This window comes from Phyllostomus discolor, chromosome 7 (genome assembly GCF_004126475.2).
Source record: "Phyllostomus discolor isolate MPI-MPIP mPhyDis1 chromosome 7, mPhyDis1.pri.v3, whole genome shotgun sequence".
In the NCBI taxonomy this organism is placed as follows: Eukaryota; Metazoa; Chordata; class Mammalia; order Chiroptera; family Phyllostomidae; genus Phyllostomus; species Phyllostomus discolor.
Window position 1 is genome coordinate 30,216,469 of NC_040909.2, and position 27,502 is coordinate 30,243,970.

General features: G+C 42.5%; 1 protein-coding gene across 2 annotated transcripts in view; it reads left to right on the top strand.

Moving 5' to 3' along the window:
* The first annotated feature begins 5,438 nt into the window (after nucleotides 1-5,438).
* TMEM108 (transmembrane protein 108) overlaps nucleotides 5,439-27,502 on the top strand; it is a 295,467-nt gene continuing 273,403 nt past the window's right edge. For both annotated transcript variants that reach the window (XM_028518477.2, XM_036030662.1), the window contains exons 1-2: nucleotides 5,439-5,531; nucleotides 12,443-12,557. The gene's annotated coding sequence lies outside the window, so the exon portion shown is untranslated. The remainder of the gene's footprint in view (nucleotides 5,532-12,442; nucleotides 12,558-27,502) is intronic.

The following is a 27,502-nucleotide window of genomic DNA, read 5'->3' on the forward strand; positions in this document are numbered from 1 at the left end:
CCCAACCATGGAGCATCATCCAGCAAGAAATCTCCAGCACAAAACTTTGCAAACCACTTTTGACATGTTCAATCAGTCACAGCACCTTCTACTGTACAAATAATTTTTTGCATTTCAGTTGCACTTTTACCTTTCTTGAAATAATAAAGCATAATGTGCCAAAATGTTACTTATTTGTTTCCATCTTCAATATTAAAATGGCTACACCAAAATTCACCAATTTTGGTAAGTATTTTTAATGCATGCTGATATGAGAGCTTTCATAATACAATCTAACAAAACTGTTTCATGAAGTTAAAGACAACTAAACACCACTAGGGCCATCTTACTGAAAAAAAAAAAAAAAACCAGCAAAACAACAAACTCAAATGAACTTTTTGGCCAACCCATCAATACACATCTTTCCATATGGAGAAATTTCAATATGAATTGTTCTCTACAATGATAAGTTTATATGAGAAGCCATAACACAACTCTATCTGTGAAGTTTATTCTACAAATACTTTTTTATGTACCAGTTCTAGACACCAGGGTAAGCATGTGCCAGAGTCAAAACTCATGGGCATCTATCTATTCTGGTGAGGATTGGGGTGGAGAGACAACGAAGAAATAATGTGTGATATGTTGATAGGAGCTACAAAAAAAAATAATGCAGGATGACAATTTAGAGCAGCCCTTCTTTACCAGTCCTACCAGAGAATCAAGCTCTAATGCCCTAAGGCACTCTTTATATGCAATGAGTTAACTTTGCTCGGTGCAGCTAGAATGTTGCCAGCCATGTACCATCTTTGGAACTGGGGGGAAACAGCCATGGGTATCATTTTCTGTAGTGGGGCTTAGTGCTCTCATGGACCTTTGGTTAAGAAAGTCTGGGTTAGAGAGGACAGGTGTGGGAGGGAGCGCTACTTTGGATAATTTGACCTGGGCAGTTCTCTTTGACAGTAAGTTCTTTGAGCATAGACCTTAATTCAGTGAGGGAGGGAGGGCCCTGCAGACGCAAGGTGGGGCAGAGTGTGTCAGCCAGAGCCAAGAGTGGGCTTGGTATTTCTGAGGAACAGTGAAGGTCGATGTGTCTGGAGTTGAGTTATCTATCAAGGGACAGAGGGCTGGGGATAACATCAGAGAAGTGGCTGGTGAGGGGTGGAGATGGCTGGCAGGACATGCCAGAGACATTTCTTCCTGCTTTCTTACAGTGGTGTGTGCCCTGCTTGTAATATGGCACTTTTCGTTTTGAACTGTGATGGCTTAGTTAACCCAGCATGAGCTGACAGACAGGACCCATATCATGTTTTCACTGAATGAACGAGACCTCATTCCTCATCTTACCCCTGCTCCTATTTGTGGTTTCTTCTGAAAGTTACCTGCACCAAAGTTGGACCACATGGAATTTCCAGTTCTGTTATCTTTTTCTTATATCAGTTTAGAACTTCCAAGCATTTTATTTGGTAAGAATTTTGCTCATTTACATTTATGTTTTCTGTTATATGCATACAATATGGTGTTTCCTTCCATAAACTACTCTCTGTCTTGTGGCTAAGTTTGCTAAGTGTGATATCTCCCTCTAAAGAAAATCAAATTGTTGGAAGGGGTACATGGAGACTTTGACTCTATTAATAATGTTTTATTTCTTAAGTCAGAGAGGTATAGAGGAGCATATAATATTGTTATATATACATTGAAAGCCTGATGTATCATAAAATAAAAAGAATGTTTGTGTTCTTTACAGACAATATAAAGGATATAATGAATAAAAACATACCTAAAAATGTCCAATGTGTTAGACCAAATTGGTACAGAGTTACAGTTAAGTGGAAAAGAAGGTACCAGTTATTAAAACACAGATACATAGATTTAAAATGTTCATCCTGGCTGGATTTATATGACAGATGATGACTAGAATCTTGGGTAATCTGTGGGTCTTTATGAATGGAATCAATTAAGTTTAGAGAAGCTATTATTGGTAGAGGGATAAAAACATACTTTAGCAATTATAAAACAGTCTATAGGGGGTTCTGATTGTAATTGAGCAATGGGTGAATTTCTGGACACTCAGAGTTTATATCTCATCTTTCTTTTCTTTTCACATATACCTAATCTTGTTAAGGAATTTCTAGGAGGTAATGGGGCCTGAGGGGCCAGGGACTACTTAAACGACCTTGTGATTTTTATCACATACTAGCATACCCATTTCCTGAGACAGGATAGCCAGGTTACATATGTAAGCAAGCAGTCTAAAAAACAAAAACTGAATACCAGCCTGGATGTTCTTTTTCAAGTTCCTCAAGCAAGAATCTCTTTGTTTCTTGTTGCCTCTTTCTGTAACAATGACACTCGCAAAGAGAAACAGAAATGCTTTCCTTCTAGTTAAAAATTTAAATTACTCATGCTAGTTAAATATCACTGCACACTGTCCTTATTTTACCCAGGAGATAAAGTTACAAGTTTACAAGGTGAGAAAAATTTCTCCCCCATTTAAATGCTGTGAAATATATTTTTAAAAAGTGTCAGAGCAAGAAGAAAGCTAGTTTTTGGGCTCACACGTTGGGCTTCCATGTTTCTGATGTGGCAAATAAAGTCACTCTCGAGCTATTGTTGGTGGGACATTCTGAGGGGGCCCCACTAATTCAGTGAAGAACTAGGTCACACCCCACTATGGCAAATGTCACTCCACAGAAAACCTCTGAGTGACAACAGCTTTCCAAGATCCAGACACTGATCACTTTATTTCAAAAAATAACAGAATTTGGTAAAACTCCCCCAAGGAGAATTGAGACCTTCTTTGAATTCTTTAAAATAGACTCCCCTCCTTTCTTTAGGGAGCATGGCAAACTAAACTAATAGCACAGCTATTTTACTTGAGATTTTGCCATTAGTATCTAGATGTTCTGTATCACAAGGTACATCTTGAACTCAAATTTAACCAGTATTGGCTTGGAAATTTTTACAGAAGAGAGGCTAGATGAGGTTGTGAGGGCTGGGGGGATAGACAGGGCAGCTGGGAATCTGCATTTTAACAAGTACTCCAGGTGATTCTGTTACTTTGGGTAATAGAGAATAACTCTATGATATACAAATAGAAATTGGCTTTTTGTTAACAAGAGTGTAAAGCCAGTGACGACATAACCAGAGAGTTGATCAGTTTGTTACAGTTAATAAAAGGTAACAGGTTCTTTTTGCAGCATTTACTTAATTAACTGGAATTAAACCTAGTCATGGACCTGGCTTTTCAATTTTTCAGTTTGTTCCACTGAATCGTTTTTGGAGCATTTATTATCTATGCATTATTTGTGGCCTTTAAAAAAATCTGTTCTCACAAATTATGTGGACACTTTCCTCTGTTTTCAGAGTCTTTATGTGATTAGTGATTTGGGTCACAGTGTTGGCTCTCTCTTGTTGAAGAATGAGTCCATTGGCCTGGCAGCTGATGCAGGTGCTCTCCGGCATAGCTGCCTGCAGATCACCTGAGCAATATTTTAAACCTGTAGTTGCCCAGGCCCCACTTGTCACCCCAATTGGAAAATCCGGGCACAGGACCCCAAAATTTCTTTCCTTAAAAGCTTTCCTGTGCAGTCCGGCTGGAGAACCACTGGTTTAATGACAGCAAAAGCAACTTTCTTTGAAACTTGCAAATATTTTTCTCCATTTTTATTGATTTTATTGGGGTGACACTGGTTAACAAAATTGTATGGATTTCGGGTGCACTGTTCTATAACACATCATCTGGACACTCTATTGTGTGTTCACTCCCCCATCAAGTCTTTGTTCATAAACATGTTTTTCTTTTTTTAATTCTCGCCTAAGGATATGTTTGTTGATTTGAGAGAGAGAGAGAGAGGAAGGAGAGAGAGCAAAACATTGATGTAACCGTGAAATATTGATCAACATTGATTGATTGCCTCCCACATGTGCCCCAACAGGTGATCGAACCACAACCTGTATATGTGCCATGACTGGGAATCAAACTTGTAACCTTTTGGTGAATGGGACCATGCTCCAACTAAGTGAGCTACCTGGCCAGGGCCATAGTTTTCCTAAGTAGACATTTCTTTACGCTTGTTATACAGCCAGTACCACTGTGGTGCCCCATGCAATGTGTTCCCCAAAACTCTGAATTTTGTGCTATACCACCTCTGACAGAAATGTGATGAACAATGTCTACAATTGCTGGGCGGGCTTCACTTCTGGAGCTGGTAAGACAGAGAGGCCCAAGGCACACTGAAAGGGTGCAGTTTAATCTAAGAGGCAGTGCGATCACCTTCACACGCAGTAAGAGCAAACTGATAGAAGCAGTGTCATGTTGCCTGGTCTGAAGAGCTGGGGGAAGAAGGCTTTGGAGTATTTAGCACTTAGACCTTTGAATCACTTCAGCACACTATTGGGGGTAACAAGAGCTTGACTATGCTGAACAACAAAGATTCTGGCTGGCTAGTCTGAAAATACTTAGTTTAGGTCAAATTTGAGAGATGGCAGAGACACTGGGGTTCCCCACTTCCAGACTCTGGAAATACTAACGGGATATCTGGATAATTTTTGAGACCCCTAAAATAGGTTATTTTACAACTTCTCTGGCTTATGCCTGAATTATCCAAGATGCTGAGACCATCAGCTTTCTGCATGTGTTTTCTATATGCCTTGTCCCGAGTTTGCCTGTGTAGTTCTACAAAAGACTGTAGGTTTCCAGAAACTACTTATCTTGCCTCTCTCTGGCCAAGGGTAGAGCACAACGGCACTCAGATGCATGTGCCCCATGCTTTAGGGTGACCTAATGATCTGTAGAAGGAATACATAGTCCCCACTTCTGGTTTCCATACTCCAACCATCACATCGGCACAGGTTTCTGCCCCAGAGACCAAGGGTAGGTAATGTGGAAATTAAGCACACCTTCCCTCAGCCGATGCCCAAACTAAGAGCCGTGGCCAGGGCATACCATATTTAGTCAGTCACTGGAATGCATTCTGTCAGTGAAGGTAGGAAAAGGAAAGGTCTTGAAACTTTCAGATAACAGGGGGCAGGGGCTCCCACCATCATTTTCTGACAGATGCCCTTAAAATCTTGCTGCTTAAAGGGTAGACCTCAGATCAGGAGCATCATCATCACCACCTGGAGCTGTTTGCAAAGAATAATCTGGGGTCCCCAACCCAGACTTACTGGATCAGAATGCTCCTTTTAACAAGACACGCAGGTAATGACTATTTAGAATCTCAGATATCCATTGGAGCCCCAGTCAGCCCTAGGAAAACAGAGACTCAGGCCTTTGTGCACACGTCGCACCCGCTCCACAGGGTAGCAACTGAACCTCCAGGGACATCGGAGAGGGTGCTGCCGAAGGCAATTTGGTGATTGGCTTACCTACCACGTGACCGGCGCTGGGCCTCCCGCGCTACCTGATTGGCTCTTGCAGACGATGACGGACAGGGCTTGGTCTGAGGGGCGCGCGCGGGGGAGTGAAGGCGCGAGAACGCGAGTGCGCGTGCGCGTGCGGCGGGGCTTTCTCCAGAGCCGTCGGAGGGAGCTGGAGCACTTCTCCCGAGGTAAGCGCTGCCGCGGAGCTGCCCACAGCTTGTCCGCGCCCGGGTGTTGGCGACCGGGTTGGGTAGGGCTGGGCTGATTGGGGGCGATCTGGGGTCCACCCGCCCGGGCAGTCCCGCTTCGGGGAGGATGCGGACCCGCGCTCAGCCACCTCCTCCGTGCCTCGGTTTCCCCTTTCCTACCTTGTAACGCAACTCCCCATCCCTCTCACCGCGGTGACGGGTCCACCCGAGGGGAGTTGCCCCCCTGGCAGTCTCTCCTCCGCCTTTGTTTCCCGCCCGCACCGGCCCCCTCCCCAGGTAAAGGGTGAGTGAGGGTGGTGCGGCGGGGGCGTCAGGGGCGCCGGGCCGGGGCCAGGGCGAAAATGGCATTAATGCAGTAGGACCTGTCACACACACGTGAGAGCGGAAAAAAATGTAGTGTCACTTTGGCCAAGCCGCGGGACCCAACTAATCCGGCGGCGGCCCGCGAAGCCGAATTCCTAGCGCAGCTGTGCCGGCGAGCTGGGGGCAGGACCGCCGTTCCGAGTGCTGGTGCCGCCCCATGAAAGGCTTCTCGGTACCTGCCCGCGAGCCCTCAGCCCGGAGTTGCACCGAAATCGAACCCCTGAAGCCTGCCTGCTCAAGGAATCCAGGGCTTCGTTAAGAGGCGGATTTTTTTTTTTTTTTTTTTTTAAGCAGTTGGGTCTTGGTAGAGCAGGTCTAAATGGGAGGCTACAAAAAGGAATTACAGATGCAGTGAAACTGATGACTGGTAAATTGTGTGGAGGGAAATGCCTGCAGTGAACTGCAGACCAGACCATCGCTGGAGATTCTTCTTCAAGAAGACAGGGGCCTAGGGCGGGGGTGGGGGGTGGGAGTAGGGGGTGGTCATCTCTGTAAACTGAGGTTTTTCTAGGGAGTAATTACTTTCAGCGTGTTAATGGGCTGAAAGGAGAAGAGAAGCGAAGGTCTAAATTACACCTATTCAGACCTCCTTCATTCTTTGAGAAGTGCATGTCTAAAGAAGACTGGGTACCAAAAGCTATGTGTGTGTGTGCTGTGGGGTGGGGATGTCTTTTTTAAGTCATACTTTAAAAAGGGAGGGTGTGTGCAAGGCATCCCCTGCCTGGCTCTCCTCTTTCTCCCCAGGCCTGCACTGCAAGGGCACGCTGTGCACCTTGTAATGAAATACAAAAAGTTCATTCCATTTTCCACTGGTGGACTAATTAGCTAATTTATCTGATGTGTCTAGTAGTCTACTCAGTAAGAAATGGTTCAACTAACTGTCATTAGGGAGATTTACTGGGTGCTGGAGTTTCACTGTAATCCACTCAGAACTTACTCTGGTATGAGGTGGACAAGAATCTTTTCACCTGCTTTCTCTGAGAAATCTTGATACTGCTTCAAAGCCCTTTTATAACACTTACCTTCCCCATACAAAGTTTTGTTTTTTAAGGGAATGATGTGATTTTTTTTCATATATCTAAGACACACCTCATGCCTGTGAAATGTCTATGCATGCTGAGAAATTAATTTACTTGGCAAGTTAAACCAAAGAGGGAACACTTAAATTCATTAGGGGAATCAGAACTAACATTTATCAGCTGCAACACATCAACTTCTGGTGGTTTTCTGAGGTGAATGAAAGTAGGAGAAGTTGCCGCAAAGCTTGTTGGGAATATAACAAATGACCCTGGTGAAGTGTAGTCACCTGATAAATTGGGACATAAAGCAAATTAGTGGGAATAATTTAAAAACTTGTCAGTGATCCGTTTTTCAGCTGTTATGTGACAGGGGAGAGGAAGGAATTCTGAATGTGGAGTAGGTGATATACTTTGAAAGGTATTCTTTTGTGTATTTTTCAGATGTCACTTTTGCTAACGTAAACTACACAGAGGGCATGCAGTGTTTAGGTTTAGCCCTGGAAGGGGGGCAGGGGTTTTGAAAAGGTTGAGAAACACTTATTAGGATACACAAGGGAAAACAGGAAGACTGGCAGGCTTAGTTCATTTTGGAGGAAGCGGCGTACCTCAGTGACCTCCAGGACAAGGATTTATTCTTTGATTCAATAAAAGCCCAATCGGGTTGCTTTCAAAGCAACGACAAAATCATTTCCTGTCGGTTGTTTCTGTCCCCTGGGTCAGAGATGGGGAGGAGGGAGAGCTACTGAGAGAGATTAGAGCCGGACCTGCATGCCTAAGCAGTGGTGTCCTCTGAGCAGGATCTGTGTCACATTGTGTGACTGTAAGAGCCTTCACGTTGGGAAGAGTCTGAGCTCCTTCCCTGGGTCACATGCTGTAAAATATGCTGAAGACACAGCTACAGGTGGGGGCATGGGTGAGATCACCTGATAGAAAAGCACTGGGGGGAAAGGAGAGCCAGGAAGTGTTCCATTCAGTGAGGCTCTGCTGCTTGCCTTTGGAGCCTTGAAGAGGCATTTCCAAGCAGCGTTGCCTCATTTATTGGCTAGCCTGGCGGGGCTTTCAATGGCTTCCAGAAAACCTGCCTTTCACGAACGAGTCTCCTGTGGAGGTTCCATGGCTCAGATTATAAACATCAGTTATGCTTGTAATGTGCTCTAGAAAAGAAGGGCTCACAAAGACAGAAATCCAGGCTGCCGTTCTTTCGGGTCCTTGGCGCACGTTACCCACCGGCTTCCAGAAAACAAGTTGCGCCCTCCCTACCAGTAGATGGCACTGCTGCCTCTGGGAATTCCTGGAGGAGAGGAAAAAACGGAGCTGGCTAACCAGCTGTGTGTAGCCTCTATTCTAGGAGATTTTGAAATGCCGTGTCAGGTCTTAGTCAAAGAGAATCTTTTTTAAAAAGTTCTGAAAGCCAGACTGTTTATATAAGGTAGGAATAATGTGCGTTGTGGGGAATTGAGTGGGTGTGGTTACTTCCCTGGTTGTATGTGTGCGTCCCAGGGGGTAAGGCCGCGGGTAAACTGATGAGCACAGGTTTTGAAAGCATGTGGCAGACATGTCGGTTAATTGAATGAGGTTGAAATCATGATTAGATCAAAATTCCCAGCACTTTCATAGCTACTAATTCTTTGCATGTAAAACTAGTCTACACACATGGGCTGTGGGAATGTACACATGGGACTTTTCAACCTGATCAGTATCCGATACTTAGGTTCTCTGGAGGTAGTAGTGAGGGCATTAGTAAAGATAATGCCGGTGTAAGTGGTTACTTTACTTCCTGGCTGTCCAGAGAAGGTAGCTCAAAGTTACCCTGAATCAGTTGCTTCCTAGAATATGTGTCAGGAATTTCCAAGTTTTAGATTTTCTTAGCTAATGTTGTCCTTCCAAAGTTACATTAGCAGCCAAAATCTTGAACTTTGGTTTTATTGACCTTATTAGCCAGAGTTCATTCATTCATTCCCTTTTTTGAAAAAGTTATTCTTTATTTTTGGTTACTGATTGTTTTTTGAAATGGATTTTGTAGCCATGACATTGGAGGGTAGTGGGTGCTGTTGCCGGTGAGGTTACATTGTATCCGAGAGCCTCACCTTTGATCTGTCGGAGGTAGAGGGCATTGCTGCTGCATGTTGTCACCCCAGTCACCTGCTTCCTCATGCAGTTCCTCTCCCACAGGTCAGCTTATCTGAGGTTTATTTCTGTCTCTCTTCAAGTGAACCGATGAGCGGGTTTGTACTCCCAATGCCTAAAACTGAGACGCTGCCGGTGCTAGATGGTAGTAGTGACAACAGTTTCTATTAACATTGCCTCATCATGTGACCTTAAATCAATCTTCTTGCCTTTCTGAGCCTCAGTTTTCCTACCTGGTCACTGGGAGGGATTGGTGGGGTGGCACATGTCTATCAAAATTTCTTCCAAGTCTAAAATTCTGTGGCTAGGTGATTCTCTTAAGGTATTCCTGAAGCCTCTGAAAAATTCTCATCTAGGAGGTATTTGCATACTGTGAGCCTAGGACAAAAAGAAATCTCACTAATAGTTCTTCTCAGAGAAATGATTGTGCATTGTCTTAGAATCCTAATAATTCAGAGGTAGAAGACATCCTAGAGATGGCTTAACCCAACCTTCTCATTTGATAGACGGGGACTTGCAACTCAGAGCTAAGTTGACATGACTAAGCGAATAGAGGAGTTGATGGCAGAGACCTGGTTAGAGAGTGAGGACCATGCTGGGATTGACCTCAGCCTCCCCTCCTCCAGTGCTGCCTTTCTTCATCTGCTGTTAGTACACAGAATATGCTGTGTGTACAGGGCTGGAGCCAAAAAAATTCTAAGTAATTTCTTAATGTAGGATTTTAAAGCCACAGCACCAATAGTGTTGTGTTTGGGTAGAAGTTCAAGGTCAGGCTTCTCTGTGCAGCTTTCTTCACTGACGGATCCTGAGCAGGATTCTTTACTTTGCATCTTTGGTTTTTTTCAACTTTTCTGCATAAAAATTCCTATAAGAAAGAACTTTCACCTGGAAGAGTCATTCCCCGATCAGATGTCCTTAAATTGGGTCCATAGACCCTCTGAGGCTGTGTGGATGGAAGAGTATTTCCATGTAATTGGAGTCTTTTGTAATCATATACATTTTCTCTATACATTTTAACACATTATTCTGAGGAGGTTTGTAGGCTTCACCAGGTTGCCAGAGGCCCCATGGCACAAAAACAAGGTAAAAGTTCTATAGTAGGTTCTGGAAAACTGCCAGGATGGGAGAATTTTTGAGGAGCTGAAGAAATTATGGTGGAAGAGGGTTTGGGGATGGAACACAGAAGTAAACTTAAGATGTTCTAACAACATTTTACCTTTATTAAACTGTTTCAAATTGCTCATTCAGTGAAGATCCTAGTAGCATTTTAGCCATCCTAAATTGATAATGGATGTGCAAGTATTGATTGCCATTTATCATTCCTTGTTCAATAAGTACTTCCTCCTAACTTTACCAAAACACTTTCAACAGTGCTTTATTAGAGATGACATGCATACTTAGAGCCTTCTTCCCCAGTTTGATTTGATTTCCAGACAAGTCAGTGCCTTTTTGACTTATGAATTAAGAGTTTTTGACTCCTATCTTTTCCTTCTGTGACCCTAACATTTTACCTTTTAGGACTCACCGTGGTCTCAGAGATGGAAAATGATTTGCATGCCAGGGATAAAAAATCTTGAGGTCCCTAGGATTTACCACAGAAATCACTGCTCCTCTTTGGCTCATTCTCTTATTTTTCTTTCTGTTTGAACTCCAGGTTCTCTCTTTTTCAAATTGTTCCCAAATATGAGTGACTCAGAGTTTGTATATCTTGAAAATAAAAACTCTTGATCTTGCCAGAAGGTATGCAGAAGTTAAATTGTGTTCAAGTCACATTCTGAACAAGTGGGGTGTCAGTTTGGAGATCACTACATTTTGAAGATCACCTGCTTGAAAAGCTCTTGATGTCTGTCCTGTGATGCCTTGCTGACATTTGGTACTGTGGTGACCCATGCTGGTGGATGTCACCTCCTGGTAATTTTTTGGGTATGGGCCAGAGTAGTATTTGTTCTTGATTTAGAAGAAGAATAAAAAATGACCTTTTCTTCTTCAGAAGGTTGTTGTCAGTTGAGTTTATGTTACAGAAAAAAATCAAACTTGTGAACTCTGGTTCCAGTGCACTGAGTTATTGTGAGATTTGGGAGGCGTCATAGACTTCTCTGAGTTTGCTTCCTTGTCCGGCAAATATAAGAAGAAAGCCGTGACCACTGAAATTCCAGTTCTAAGTCCTGTGACTCCGTAAAATTCCCCTTGGTACGTAGGCTAAACATGTCCTAAAAATGCTGGCTCATTGGGAATTCATTTACAAGCATAGTCAGTGCTGGGATAAGAAGTTTTCATACCTGCAAATCACTTTGTGTTTTGCAGACAGATTCTGTAATTCTTCACCTCTGTTCTACTTAAAGCGTGATTGAGGAACAGCATTGATATCCTCTGGGAGCTTGTTAGAAATGCAGAATGTCAGGCCCCACCCAGGACCTCTTGAATCAGAATCTGCATTCTATCAAGATGCCCAGGTGCTCTGCATGCATGTTATAATATGAAGAATGCTATGTCTCATTTTTGAGTCTCACATTGACCTCCTGGGTCAATGAGGAAAACAGTATTTTACATAGAAGAAAATCAGGAAACAAAGACTCAATTGTTAAGTAACTAAACTGTGCTAGTGTCTGACCTAGAGCTCTGTACTTTATTTATTTTATTTTTCTAAGATTTTATTTATTTATTTTTAGTGAGGAAGGGAAGGAGAAAGAGAAGGAGAGAAACATCAATGTGTGTTGCCTCTGGCATGCTGCCTACTGGGGACCTGGCCTACAACCCAGGCATGTGCCCTGACTGGGAATCAAACCAATAACCCTTTGGTTCCCAGGGTGGTGCTCAATCCACTGAGCCACACCAGCCAGGGCCAGAACTCTGTACTTTAAACCTAATGTTGCTTCTTGGGGTTGGCTAGACTCAAGATTGTATGATAGAGACTAACTAGCTGCCTGGCAGCCTATGGGCTTAGTTGTGGTCATGTGTCTGAGTTCTAGCTAAGAGAATGTAGATAAATGTGCAAAAGTGTTGTGATCCACTTCTGGGAACAATCACAGCAAGAGAGAGTGCCCATGTGAGTTCCTCCATGTTCTACACTCCTAGCAGGCTGGAATGCAGAGGTCCCCTGGGGCAAGCTTGGAAATTATGGTTTTAAGATCAAAGAACTTTTTCAGCCTGGGTGCCTAGATCACTGATTAGGGAGGGCCACTCCATCGACTCACCTGTTCACCTGTCCAGTATGTATACAGAAACCAGAAATAAAGTTTTATTGAGTTTGAGTCACTACGTGCATTTGGGTCCATGTTAGGCACTCAGCCTACTTTAACATACTCACTTGAGCAGTGGTTTGGGGCTTGAAGTGATTGGTCTTTTGGTCTAATGCATTCATTCATTCTTCATCTTTGACAGTTGGTGATCAGTCGGTCGTCATCCAACATGCAGAAGTGAGTAGTGAAAAGCAGCAGAGCTGATGGGTCGTGAGGATGTAAGTGTGTTTGAAGGCTCTCACACCCCCTACTCCAGGGTAAGTCAAAGACACTCTCCGCCGTTGTTTCTCTGATTTTACTGAGTCATAGAGGCTCTTGTTTCAACAGTTTCTTGGAGTCAGTGTAGTGGGGTGCCCTGTCTATGGAAGGTTCTCAAACCTTTTATTGATTCAATTCATAGACACAGTGATAAATCAGCAATTACGAAGATAAAACCATGATTAGAGTGATGGGATGGAAGCTGTGCATAGAAATACTCAAGAATTTTTAATGAGTTTGCATGGAACGTACTCACATGTGTGAGGAGGTAGTTGTTGGGCCCTTCCTGAGACGGGAGCTAGGCCTGTTTCTTTCTCGTCGCCATTTCATGTTGTTATCAGCTGGCTCGTCTTCCCTCTCTCAGCCTCCCGCTCCTTCGTGGATCGACTTTCCTTCATCAATGACTTTTTTCCAGGAGGGGGAACAGCTTACCAGAGAGTTGATGATTCCAAGTTTGGCAGATAATGGCACCAGCAAAGCCTGTGGCTCTGTCCGTTCCATTTTTTTTTATCCTGTGTCACTGGAAGTCATATGTCCATTAGTTCCTCTTCTGTTTGCAGTCCCTCTGGCAATGGCCGTGGGCATTGGGAACATTATAGCCAAAGTTGGCTTTGGATCTTCATTTATGCTGAAGATTTTTGAGACCAAAAGGAGAAATTTACTGTTTGATGTATCTTCCTCAGTGTCTGTATGGAGGTTCAGGAAGGAGGGGTGGAGAGGACACCCCATCGTTTCTGAGCTCTTCAACTTCTGGTGTGTAAACTAAAACTAGACTCCATAAAGAGAAAACTATAATTAATATAAATCTAAGCAGAGATAAGGATGGGTGGGAAAGAGGGATGGGATTTTTTAAAAAAGTACTCAGCTGAAAAACTGGATGGAGGGTTGATTAAGCAGCTTAGCTCAATACTGTGGAACCCTAGTCAGATAATGTCCCATTACCCAGACTCAGACAGAGGGCACCCAGGAAGGCTGGTGTCCTTTGGTGCCTCACGTGGCTCAGTGGTGAGTACAATGTACTGAACAAAACAGACAATGAGGGGCTGTAGCTCTCTGGAGATTCCCATAAACATACATCACTGCTGCTCCGGAGTGATGCACCTGCTTAGAGACAAGCAAAGCAGAGAAGAGGCAGCTGCAAAGTGTGCCGACAACTGAAGAATCCAGACAAGCACTCAGACTCAGACCGTAGCCCTGTGCCTGGAAGCTGCCTGCGAAGGGACCTGGTCTCATCCAGGTTTTCTCCTAAAAGAACAGGAGCTGGACTTTGCTCTTTCCTCATTTTCTCAATGTCTGTGGGGGATTGTTCCAGGTAGTACCGTATTTGCATATAACCTATATTTGCATACAGGCTCCAGCAAGGTGTGCCTAGCACTCTGTTCCTGTGGAGTCAGTGTAGAACTCAGTGCGTGGCAAATCCAAGTTTTGGTTTTTGAAACTTTGTAGGATTTAGTCCTCAAATATTTTCAATCCATGGTTGATTGAATTTGAGGACGTGAAATCCATGGATACAAAGAACCAATTGTATCTTCTGTTTTAGAAGTGACTAGAAAGTGTAGCATGCCAAAATAGTACTTGACTGGCATGTTTCTGTGTAAGTACTGTATGAGGATCAAATTGTACAGAGAGCCATTCATTAACTATTGATTAGAGGGCAAAAAAAGTGATGTTAGAGAAGCTGGGGAATCAGGTTCCCATCTCAGTACCATTGACATTCTGAGCTAGGCAGCTTGTTGTTGGGGGGCTGTCCTGGGTACTGTAGTGTGCTTAGTGGCATCCATAGCCTCTGCCTACTAGATGCCAGTCGTGCTACCTCCCCCCAGTCATGACAATCACAAATGTCCTCAGACATTCCTGAATGCCCTTGAGTGGAAAAACTGCCCCTGGTTGAGAACCGCTGCTGGAGGAGCACAGTGATTTAATCTTGCTCTGAGTTTCCCTGGGACTGTGTTTTAACCTTCTGGCCTCATTTTGGTATAGTTTCCCTACCAGCAAAACAGACACAGTATTAATAACTCAATAACCTAATAAGGTGATATACATAGGTTACTGTGTGACTACTTGGGAGCTCTACAAATGCTAAGAAACATTACCTGGCTCACCAGATTTCCAGGACCCAATGATCGCTTGTAATCCTTGTGATGGCAGTAACTGAGCAGCAGTGGCATTTGAAGAGGGGCAGAGGGCCAGTGGTGTGGGAAGTGATGAACCGTCCGGGATTCTGATTTTACTTAAAGACTTCATGTTCTAGTTTATTGCAACACTATATTCTGGTTGAAGTCTTTCTTTTGGAAAGTTGGGGAGGGGGTAGGGGACTGAGTGAAAAAGGTGAAGGGTAAACAAAACAAAACACGACAGAATACCTCATGAACTACAGTGTGGTGGTCACCACAGGGAAGAGGGGCTTGTGGGAAGTGGAGGAGGGTAAAGAGGGGGTAAATGGTGATGGAAGGAGACTTGACTTCGGGTAGGGAACACGTAATACAGTATACAGATGATGTATTATAGAATTTTACCCCTGAAGCCTATATAATTTTATTAACCAATGTCACCCCAATAAATTCAATTAAAAATGGGAGAGTGGAGTATGCAGAAAGAAGGCTACTTGGAGAAGCAAAGACATTACTTTTGACAAGGTGATCTTTTACTGTTAAAGGGACTCATGTATAATTAGACCAAAGAACAGAAAGAAGTAACCCCTCAAAGAAAAATATCTTCCTGAATGATTACAGATCCTAGAATAGATTTTGCAGGTAATAAGGTAAAGACCAGTGAATGTTCGGAGAAAGCTGTTTTTATCCTAGAACTTTTATACTTGTTTCTTCTCTTCTTTGTTAATATGGAAAGGGGTATTTTCAACACATTCCCTGTGAATGATAAACAAAATGCTTTAATGTGACATGTGTTCTTTTGGTACTGTTACATTACTCCGTGTTGGAATGGTGAGAGAGGTCACCTCCCCAGCCTGATCTGAAGTACAATATTATGTCTTTTTAATAAAAAGCCTCAGGTTGGCTCTCAGACAGGGCCAGTGCAGGTATTAGATGTGAACTGTCTTGGCAGATTTGAGTTCAGCCTTGCTGAGCATCCGGTCCTTATAATTAGTAGACACACTCAAGAAACTTACAACAAATGTGCTCCACTGTGGATTTAATATGTGGAGAAGCCATCTTAGACTGTCTTGTTTATTTACGTTCTGTCATACATGTAGGGTCGTAGGTTTTAAGCAAACTGTGTCAGAATATTTGAGAAGGATGCTATGTACTTTGAAGAAGGAGGCACTTTAGTGTAGCAGAAAGGTAACAAACGAAAATAGCTCCAGTTTGATAGGGGCAGGCTGGGGGGTCTGAATATTCATGTTTTCATTCTAGTGCTACTCAGTTTTGGCCCTGGATCACCAGCATCAGAATCCCCTGGGCACTTGTTTGAAGTGTTTAGACCTACTGAATCAGCAGCTCTGGGAGTGAGTCTAATACTCTGTGTTTAACCAGACCTCCAGGTTACCCTGATGGAGACAGAAAGTTGAGAAGCACTGCTCTCCTGATTTCTGATGTAGTGACATCTTAATGAATTGTGTTGGTGGTGGGGAGGGTACTGAGAAAAGTATTTTTCCAGGTGGTCAGAAGGTATGTAAGATTTTTCTTGTGCTAACCACTTAGATCATTTTCCCAAAACCTGGTCTGAGCTTTTTCCTGCATTGTCCAAGACAAGAGCCACTAGCCACATGGGTTTCTTTTTCTTTGAATTAATTTAAATTGAATAAAATTAGATATTCATTTTTTTAATTTGCACTAGCCACATTTCAAGTGCTCCGTATCCACATGTGGTTGGTGATGCCATAGGAGACAGCACAGACACAAACTGTGTCCATAGCCAGAGCAAGACCTATTGGGCACCGTGGCCGTAGTCTAGAAGGGCCTTCTTTCATGGAAACCCACATTTGCAGTGATCGTGGGCTCTTGTTGTAACAAACCCTAAACTCTTTTTAACCAGAATTGCATTTTGGACTGCTACATCCTGGGGAGCCTTTTGGTCTGCAAGTCCTGCTTTGCTGAACGTTTTACCTTTGCTGCAGCATCTGTTTGTTACAGAAAGTGCCCTGAGACTGTCTCTCTGACGTAACCAAGTGTAGCACCTCCAAATTTAAACCAAGGCTGTTGAGCTGTCTCTTTCCATTTGGTCTCTTTATGCCCAGACCCTTGGAGCTGAGGCTTGTTTGTGCAGTATCCCTCTGTTGGTACTGCCTGAAGCTTAACAAAAAGCCTGGGAGAGGTGGCATGAGAATTTTCATTTCCTCATCTTCCAAGTCCCAGCATGGCTCAAAAAAGTGTTTCATAAGAGGGTAATAATTCAGGAGAGTAACCTCTGAGGAATTATTCCCTAAGGAATTAGTCTCCAAAGCAAATTTTCCAACAGACATATTACAGCACAAATTTAGTAATTAAGCCCTTGAGCAACAGGGAATAATTTTCAGTTGATATTATCTATTATTACCAATATTAGTTGCTCAGAAACTATCATAATTAGAACAGATGAAAAGCTGTGGAAATAAAGACAATTTTTAAAAGATATAATTTAAATCTAACTGAACCCAAGATTGTTTTGCATGGTAGAGGGAATGAGAATAAGGAGTTTGCACCCCGTGAGTATTATTGCTAAGGATGAGGGTGGGGAGTGCATGGGTGCTGAGATTGGCCCTTGGGTAGCCTTTGCTCGGTGGCCTTGCTTCTGATGGGGGGCATTGTTTGTTTTCTTACTACCCTCCTCTCTTCAGCCTGCCTTTCTCTCCTGCTTTAGTCTTCCCTGCATGAGGGGGCTAAGAGGTGCTGTTAGCATTTTGATAGAATGGTTCATTTGGTAGATCAATTAATCATCGTGTGGAACTTTCCTGTTTATTACAGGATGTTTAGTATCCCTGGTCACTAAATGCTCATATTTCTCTAGCCAAGTCATGGGTCAACCAATATGTCCCCCCATACTTCCAAATACATGCAATTAAGAATCACTGTCTTCTAGAAGAATGAATGGTGTCTTTTGGCAGGGGAAGGAGGAGTAGTTACAATTGGGGAAGATGTAGGTGTTTTGAGGGACTGGCTTATTAATTTCTCATGTGACCTGACCTTTTCCAAAGTTGAACCTGCTTTGAGAGCCAACTTTATTCTATAAGTATCAAAAGAATGAGTTTTTACCAATGTAAACCCTGGCTCCTAAGGCTTGAAATCAACCCAGAAGCCACAGGGGAACCTGCCAGTGACTCAGAGGGTAAAAAGACTACTCAGGCTCCCATAGGATGCTGGGTTTTCTTGACTCACTGTGGCAAAACTTCTTGCATCTGCTCAAAAGTAAATTGTGGTCATGTGTCAGTGATCTACTGAGAGAAAAATGCAACAGGGCAATTAAAACCAATCCAAGGGAGATAAGCTTTGCCAATCATTTGCTTTCTTTGTCTGTGATTGCAGATATTGCCAAAGTAGCCCCCAAATTTATGAGGTTATGTGTAGGATACAGAGGGGAGATCTGAGGTTGGTTTGTAGTTGGTAAAGAGAAGGGGAACACTTTCAGACATCTTGTTCTGGGGCCCACATAAATGCCTTTGATCAGAAGAACAGAAACACATTCAAGTTACCTTAAGAAAAGATGCCTGAGATAATAAAGAAAACACTATGTCAATCGTGGCAAGTTGGAAAGAATCCCAGGGGCATTGTAGGAGCTATAGGCTGGCCAGACTCATGGAGATGGGACTAACTCAGGATGGGAAGATTGTTCTTGATCTGCTGCCACTCCTGCATGTGTCTGCACTAACAGTGGTTGGTCAACCTGTGTTCTGCTTCTTGGTCATTCACCTGGCTCAGCACTTCCACTTTGGCTTCTCTCCTCATGCCAGCCTCCCTTACCTCCACTTTTTGTCCCTACAGCCTAACTGACGATCTGTGTATGGACCAAGAAGGGGAATACAATAGTTTGATACTAAGTATCATCCCTACGGGTTTTATACCAGGCAATTATAGAGGTGCTGATGCCCTCTTTTTGTCCAAAAAGCTGAGCCCCAGGGCTGTGTGCTTTCGTAAGGACTGTGGTCCTGGCAGTTTCTCTAGAAGGGAGCAATGGGGGCAGGGAGTAGACTGATAGAATATGAGGCCTTTCTAGTGAAAGGATGCTGAATTCTTAACTCCTGAGATCAATAGAAACAGTATTTGTGGGTTATGTGTATCAAAAAGAATTGGAAGATTATTTGCAAAGCCTCCACGTTCGGTAGCAATTGTGGAAAAGCCTGAATCCATTCTTTTGAGAAGCCTGGCTGCATCCCATGCAGAATGGAAGGGAAATTGCTGGGCTAGATGATTGGGAAATGAGGAGTTGCACTTTTTTTGTATAGATATCTTACAGTTTGCATCTGCCAAATGTGATGCTCTCAGCCACTTGTGTATCCCACAGGAATAATGGCTCTGTGGTTGTCTAATGCGGAAAGACGTTTTGACATTTCTGACAAGTGTTATTCAACAGCTGGGTTTACAAGAGTCCAGTTCTGGCAGAGGAAGGAAAATAACTGGGTTTATCACTGTGAAAATAAATTCCACATAGCTGTTGTCATTTAGGGGATTATAGCCTTACAAAATAGACTTAGAGATGTTTTGGGTTATAATGTGTTTTGTGCATTTACCCCTGATCTTGGAGAGTTAGTTTTATTTGAACCAATGATTGAGTGTGACTGTGCAAGGAAATGCATTCTCGTGTTGCAGAAGGCTCTGTCCTTACTAAGATTCTGTGACAGAGTATGAAGGATAGTCCCAGCCCCATGGACCCCCACAGCTGTGAATGGTGTGTGGCAGCACAAACAGCCCATCTGGTCACTGAGTTCACTTGAGGCTCTCCTACTTCTCAAGTAGGTGGAGCACGATGGTGCCACATACAGAGAACCAGTATTTCTTTAGAGACATGCAGCTTTTGTTGAAAGAGGCAGAAGAGGAGTTCAGTAGGGCTTCTTGCAACTGCTGGTTGAAGACAGAATGTAGTCTGTTACTGAAGGGTTGTGAGGATCAGCTTTCTCACCCAGCTGGTGACTACAGAGGTGAAAAGAGCAGAGATGAATCGTTTGCTCAAGTTTCTCTTCTGACTCTGAAGATCTCTATCCCCTTGACTGAATTTTTTTATAATAATAAGAAGGGAAAAATATAGAATTGTACCCAATTTGTTTTAACATGTATTTGCATTTCTTCTAAACAGGAAGATTTACATGTATATGGATAGCCACATATTGCCAGATTAAAATCTTTAATTTTCATTTTAAAGATGTACTAATCTTACAGTATATACTAAAGGAAAGTAACTCAAATTGGTGCATATGCATTTTACAAAACTAAAAGTATCTGTTCTCATAGAATCAGGAACTAATTTACAGCCCCTTCAGGAAGATTCTGTAGCAACAATAAAAACCTCTGCTCTCTCCAGGGTGTAAAGAGATTCTGAAAGACGACTGAGAGCCTGGAATCTGAATCCTGGGATTTTTCTCCTGCCAGGGGCCACTCCTTGTGAGGTTTCTTGGGGATAAAGGTGTGTGCAAGGGAGAGGGCAAGGATTGTGGGTGCAGAGACTTGAAGGCAGGGCTGAAACCTCTAGCTGTGGTGAACTGCCCTGACCTTACCCTGAGCCACGGGAAGGGGTGATCAGCCCTTCTCAGCCCTTTCCTTTTCAAGCCCATCCTTGAGTCTTGACCTTCACCTTTCAAGAAGTGAAACTGTGGCTGATGTAATATCCTTAAATGTGACTCATCTCTTATCAGCACCACCCCTTAAAGGAGGCTTCATGGACAAGGGAGAGGGCAGTCAGGCACCCACTTCCCTTAGCTGTCAAAAGCTGGCCCTTTTCTATTGGAAAGAACTCTTATCAGAGCACTTCCGAATTTTTAAGTGATTGACATTAGCAAAATATTTCCCAAGCATTAAGCAATAGGACATTATTTACAGATCCACCCCCCAACTTAGAAAATAATGCTTTTACTTTGAGAGACCAAAATCCAATGTTAGAAAAGTACTTAATTTATTTTAACTTTTTGTTCCCTCTGGTGTTTCTCCAAACACTTGTCCATCTTTCCCCTCCTTCCATTAACCCTGCCATTTCTTTGTCCCCTTTCTTACATCATTGTCTCATTCCCAGTTCTGTGGCTCCCAGGTGACTGACTGCAGGACAAGGTGTGTCTTCACTAGGCCTGATAGCTCTTCGTAGACCAACTCCAACTTCCCTTCTGACATGCACGAGCTTCTCCCTACTCAGACTGGTCCTTGGTCCCATTATCTCCTCTTTGCATAGATTGCCTCCTTTTCTCTTTTGAGTGGCCATTTGGTTCGATAGCCTTGATAGACCTTTGGCCTACTAGTGAGGTCTGCATTTCCATCCTGTGTCTACCAGTTTTTAGAAATGTGACTCTGGGTAAAATTCTCTGGGTTAATTTCTTTCTGACTCAGTTTTCTTACTTGTAGGATGGGATTCATAACACCCACCTTATGGGATGCTTGTGAGCATGGTGCTGGGGGTGCGCTCCTGCCTGTGGCCTTGTTCTCGCCCGTCCAGCTCAGAGCTCTGCATGTTGGCTCACATCATACATGCTTGTTAATGAAGTTCTTGAACATCAGAATTGCAGAGCTGGCCTGCATCACACTTGAATCGTCATCCTCTGCCTGCTACTTCCATATCTTCTCTAACCCTCTCTTTCTTTGATAGAACACTAGTACCCCTGACCCTATCTATCAGTAAGCACCTAAGGACACATTCTCTTCCTTCCACCTGTGATTATGGTATATCTGCCCACAGCAGACACTGACAGCTAATTCAGGCTCACTCTCTACAACCTTGAGCACCAGTTCATTTTCTTAGCACTTTTCTCTCATGTACAGCGAGATCTAAAAAGGAAATCAAATGCTATGATAACAGCTGTCATTATAAGATGTACCTCTCTATAACAAAGTTTTCCAAGGCCCAATGAACAGGTTTTTTATTCCAAACATGATTTCATAAAATGCAACGTGACATTAACAGGATTTCTTGGACAAATCCTTTCAAGTCAGACTGTGCCCCATATCGATTCTCAATTATACCACGTTTAGCCTGAGCGAGCCTACCGGTGCGCTCAGGCAGTGGTGACGCTCTCCTGGCAGCCCTGCCCTCTCCGACTGTGCAGTGGAGAGGGTTTCTTTTGTTCATTCTGTTTAAGTTATGGTTTTCCACCTCTCGCTCAGATGATTAAGACCATATGTTAGGTCTGTAAATTTTGGTTTCTTAAAACCTAACCCCTTCTGCCCCTTCTTATTCTTCCATTTTCCTTATTGTCTCATGCACAAAACATGACTTTTAAATTTTTTCTACTCAAGGAAAGAATAACTTAAATGCTTGTATTGGTTTTCTAGTTTGATCTATTTGGATTTTAGTTTTTAACATGGGTGTAATTTTCTATATAAGTGTGGTTCCCATTGAATTAACTTTGTCTCTTCTTTCGCTCATGAGTTTATTGGTGAGAGGCATAAGTACAACTGCTTGGATTTTTTCTGCATTCTTTGGTTATTCATGTACATTGCTAATTGTGCCTTTACCAGTTGTCCAGATTTGAGGGTTTGTCCTATATTTACCTGTGGCTTTTGAGGGAAATACGCACAGAGACTTGAGAGTGTTCGTGGTATGAAAGGATCCATCGCAACATTTTGTTCTTCCCAGATCCCTCTTTGGAGAAGAGGTAAGATAGATTATTTTTCTGCTCATAATCAGAAAGATTATTTCATATAACTTTTTTGAATGGAGAGCTTTTAAGGCAGTCAACAGAAGCCTCCCAGCCTTTTCCCTCAGGGAGCACTGATGGGGGAGGGGTACTGTGTCTGAGTGTGTTTTAGGTTGGAAAAGGGAGGGTAGTGACAATAAACTGTGAGACTAGGGTGCCCTAAATTGCTTGTTAATCTTTCTGAAGAGGAAACACCAGGGCCTCAGCCATATGTCCTGTCTCACAGAATTACTCATAGTTGGAAGAAGGAGAAAATACAGCCTCTGATCAAGTTGGATTTTTTAAAAACAACTATTGATTTTGAGGTTTTTATTTTGTTAATTATAGATAAAATCCAAGATAAAAAAAGAAAAACAAATGGAAGGAGAGATGTACAGCAGCTCAAATACGTGGCTGCTTTGTTCACTTGAGTTAGGTTGGATATCCTACTGCATCTTCATTTCTAAATAACCCTCTGTCTCAATTTCCTGCCCTGTGAGTTTGTGAAACTTCTGTCCTCTCAACTCCTGGACGCTCTCCCCTGTTCCTAAGGATTTAGGAAGAAGAACTGCCCGGGGAGGACTGACACCCGCTCTGTGGGTTTGCTCCCGGGGAAGGAAAAAGAACTCACATCTTCCTTCTTCAAGCCACACCCTGCCTGCCCCTCAGAATCCCTGCAGTCAGATGTGCTCTACCTGCCCCATCTTGTCCATCTGAGGTTCCCTTCCTGTCCTTTTTTGGCTATAGGGCAGGGCACTAAGTGTTACAGGAGAGGAATGCAGCTGAAGAGACCCAGAGGTGCCAGGAGCAAAGTACCATTTCACAGTTCTGCTCCAAGCCTCCCTGTTTACCTAGCTTTGCTTCTTTGCGTATTAAAATTTGAGACCACATTTGGGGACTGGGAGACTTTGCTGGAATTACATATGGATTTTTTTTCCCTCAAATACATATTTCTGTCCACAGTTAGACAACGAGGCCTTCCCGAACGAGAACCATGCCAGGAGCTTCTCTTGCATTCCTTGCATCGCCTGCACTGTGGGAGGCCCATGAAGGGGCTCAGGACATGAGGGCTTCATTGCATTCACAGTTTCTCTCCGTAGCCTGTCTTATTCATTCCTCTTACCTTCACTTACCATTCTTACATTTTTATTCAGTAACCACTTGCTTGTTTCTCCTTGGAGTAGTATATATTTTCTGGATGGCTTCCAATTCTTCATGCCTCCAGAGCAGTCTGCAGTGGGATTGATTTGGCCGTCTCTGACTGCATTTGTTGAGCTGAATCTCTCCTTTTCTTCTGTTGTAACTCTGGTAAGAGTTTGCATTCTCAGGAGCATGAGCCCTACTTTTGGCTTAAGAGGCTTCCATTCCCCTTCACTACCAAGAGAGGAAAGGGACTTGGGTTCTTTTCTGTCAGGCCTCACTTAAATTGGCTGTGTGGCTGCAGAGGAGTCAGTGCACCTCTCTGTGCAGTAGTCTTTCATAATCAGGAGTCGTCCCAAGTCCTCTTGCTGGGGCCCCTCACTCTTGCTTGGATTCTCTGTCACACTGGTGAAGTCATTGCTTTCTTTAAAGTTGTCCTAGTTGTTTCATGCAGTTTTTTTTTTCTAGTCAGACCCATTTTTTGAAGGGCAGGGACAAGACCTAATTCTCATGTATCCTTGGCCACCCTTTTCCTCCCTGTAGACTGAGTGTGAGTCTCCATTCAAATTAGGTGCTCCATAAATGTTTTAACCTATTTAAACCCCAGCATTTATAGAATTCAGCAGGAAGAAGTGCTCTTAATACAGTAACACCTAAGCATACCCTAAAGGTCATGTGGTTTACCACCTCATTTGTTAAAATCAGTTTATTGATTCAATTATTCCTTCTTTCATCATCTCTCCCTCCATCCCTCTATTTCATATTGTGTCTGTAAGGAGCAGGGGATCTGAGGTTACTGTACACATGGAGCTTATTATCAAATGGAGAGGGTAGACACTGAACAAACAGTGACAAGTCTTAGGAGAACTGTGAGTACCAGAGCTACAGAAGCTCCTGATGGGGAGCTGCCAGAGTCCAAGGAAGCTTGTTTTCTGAGGATGTGATGTTTAACCTGAGACTTAACAACCAGAGAAGGGAAGTGACTTGCCCAAGGCCAGTCAGTAGCTCATGTAGCAGAGCCTGCAGTCCAGATTTCTACCCTGCCCTGGGTCCATTCCTCTGAATTTGATGAGGATGCCATGAAACCACTCATTGTTAGAGTACTTTGATTTTGTGAATTTCACTGGGTCATATGGCACAGTTATTGAGTAGCTTACATTTTGATAATATACTTTCTACTTATATTTTTGTAGTGATGAAACTTTATATATGTTTTCCTTCCTTGCTACTTATGAAGCAGTATATAATGTTTTAGTACCTTACCTCTTTCTAGAGTAGTTATTGACTCCCTTTCTATTAGCTTCTCTTAATTCTGTGATAGTTTATATCTTTCATAAATTTTAAGTTTTGTTCAGTTTCCCCTAACTTATTAGGGTTTTATGTTAAACTCTGTCCTACAGGGAGGTAAAAATGAAAGATTGGGATGTATAGAAATTGAGAGTGGCCAAAAAATAACTAATAAGCAAGTACAAACTTTAATTAAAATTTTACAATTTCAGAATAAAAATTTTTGAATTTCAAAATAAGAGGGTCTCTGAGATGAGCTCCAGGGGTAGATAATGAAAAAAATCTTTCTGCCATTTTTTTCCTAATTCTTCAAATCTCTTTATATATGTGGGTTCAGCCAGAGATGCCAAGTGGTAGAAAGTGGAGAGAACTCCTCTTTACATGTTTCCTCACAAATGATTCATGTAATCTCCATGGGAGGAGCAACAAGGCAGTGGGGATGGGGTCTGCAAGAAGGAGGTAGTAGAAGGAGCCAACTTAACCTGTAGTTACAGGGGGTATATTCTTCATCATGCTTGTACTGATAGTCCTGTGATAGAGGAATACTTGGTCATTCTACTTTAGTTTGCAGAGAAACATAAATACACAAAATATGATTTGTGCATGGTCACACACGTGGTTAATGAATTCTTGAACTGCATGAAATTTTCTGCAAAATGTTTACATTTCAGGGAACTATTCTGGTCATTCTGATTTCATCAGATTCTCAAAGGGGTTTCTGCTAACAGAAAGGTTCAGAATAATGGTATTAGCTGAAAATATTCATTTTTTAAAGCTTGGGGTAATAGAATCTTTCCATGTGTGTTGTACAAATCAGAAATGATTTTTAAAAATTGCTGTTTTATAATATAATAAAATGTATGCATAATGAAAATTACTATAAACAAAATTCAAAGATGTGACTGAAAGGTATTTAGAACTTGTTTGTTATTCCTCATATACAAATAGAAACACATTGTTGGTGATTGTAAAGCCCAACATGGTGGTGCTGGCAAGACTAAGACCTCTCGAGCTCTGTGGTTGGTTGGGTCTGTGTTATAATCCTTCTGGAGGACACTTTGTCACTGTACATAAAGATGCAAAATGTGCTTGCACTTTGGCCCAGCAATTGAACTTCTAGAATTTGTCTAGAGAAGGCAATTGTATAGCTGTTACACAATGCGTGTGCAGAGATACCCACTGCATGTTTGTGTTTGGAAAGGAAAAACTAGAAAGAACCTGTGCATCCATTACTAGGAGACTTGTTATTTTTCTATGGTAAGCACATGCTTACCATAGAATTCTATATAGTCATTAGAAATGATACAGTGGTGTACATTTTTATAGAAAGCTCTTCATGACATAACTGTGAGTTAGAACAATTCTAATCAAGAATAAATAATATGAGCCTGCTTATACAAAATTGTTTGCAAACGTGTATAAGTATGTATATGAACACACAAGGAATATTTAAGAAAATCTTAGTAGTTTTTTTCAAGTGTTTTTGTTTTGGTATTTTGCAGTATAGGTTTAAAGTTTGTACCATGAGCATGTCTCATTCTTAAAAAAAAAATAACAGTATTTAAAACATACTTGGCCCTGCTGATCAAGTATTTGTAGCATCATCTAAATAAGGCAGCACATTAAAAGGGTGGGAAGGACTGGGCATTGTTTTTATATAACTTCTACTAAAGTTCAACTTTAGTGACTTTATATGCTGTGACTCTAGGTGACAGGAATACAGAGAAGTGTCTGGGTCCTAGGAGCTTAACTATCTAGAATGATGTCTTGGAGTTCCAAGGCAATAAGGTGTCCAGTAGGTGTCCAGTTCTATGGTACGGTCTATGTAAGTATCTGCTGAGGGGAACATTTATGATGGCTCATGTGTTCATACATGTGGTTTTACCTCAAGTATTTACCCGAATATGAAATGAAAAGAATCAATGGGGGCTTCACACTGAAGGGGGGGTTATTTTGGCACAATTTTGTGGACTTCTGGAACCATTGAACTGAACTTTGCTACCACTTTTGGCACTTTATAAAAAGGAACTAACAATCTATTTTATTGGCAGTTCATTAGGTATCCTAGGTATCCTAAACACCTGCAATTTAAATCTAGTAGTGTGCACATGGAGTCTTCTCAGTGGCGGTGCTGGAAAGTCAGAGAAGGCACATTCTAGAAGGAAAGGTCATTTATTAGCTTTGAAAATAAAAGTAGTGCTTAGTCATTCCTTAATCCAGTTTTATTTTTCTAATATGCCATGAATATCTTTTTGATGTGGATGTTTTCCTCTAGCATCATCATTATTTTTTGCCACTGGAAAAATCATAACCTCTTGACCCGATGTGCAAAAAATAGCCATCAAACCTTTTTACACTTTTTAAAGGATTTTATTTATTTATTTTTAGAGAGAAGTGAAGGGAAAGGAGAAAAAGGAGAGACACATCAGAGTGTGGTTACCTCTCACATGCCTCTCACTGGGGTCCTGGCCCACAACCCAGGCATGTGCCCTGACTGGGAATTGAACCAGCCGGAGACCCTTTGATTCTCAGGCCGGCACTCAATCCACTGAGCCACACCAGCCAGGGCCATTTTAGAGTTCTTGATAATTTTATTCTCCATTAACATCTTACTATTTTAAATGGTCTTAACTTTCCATAGACTTAGAGACTCAAAATATCGGTCTGCAGCTAATGGACACTCCTTTGGACCAGAAGGGCTGGAGCCTGTGGTACAAAGAATCTCAGGGTAGGATTAAAGAAGGTTGGTTGGTGAGTTTAAATCCTAAATGT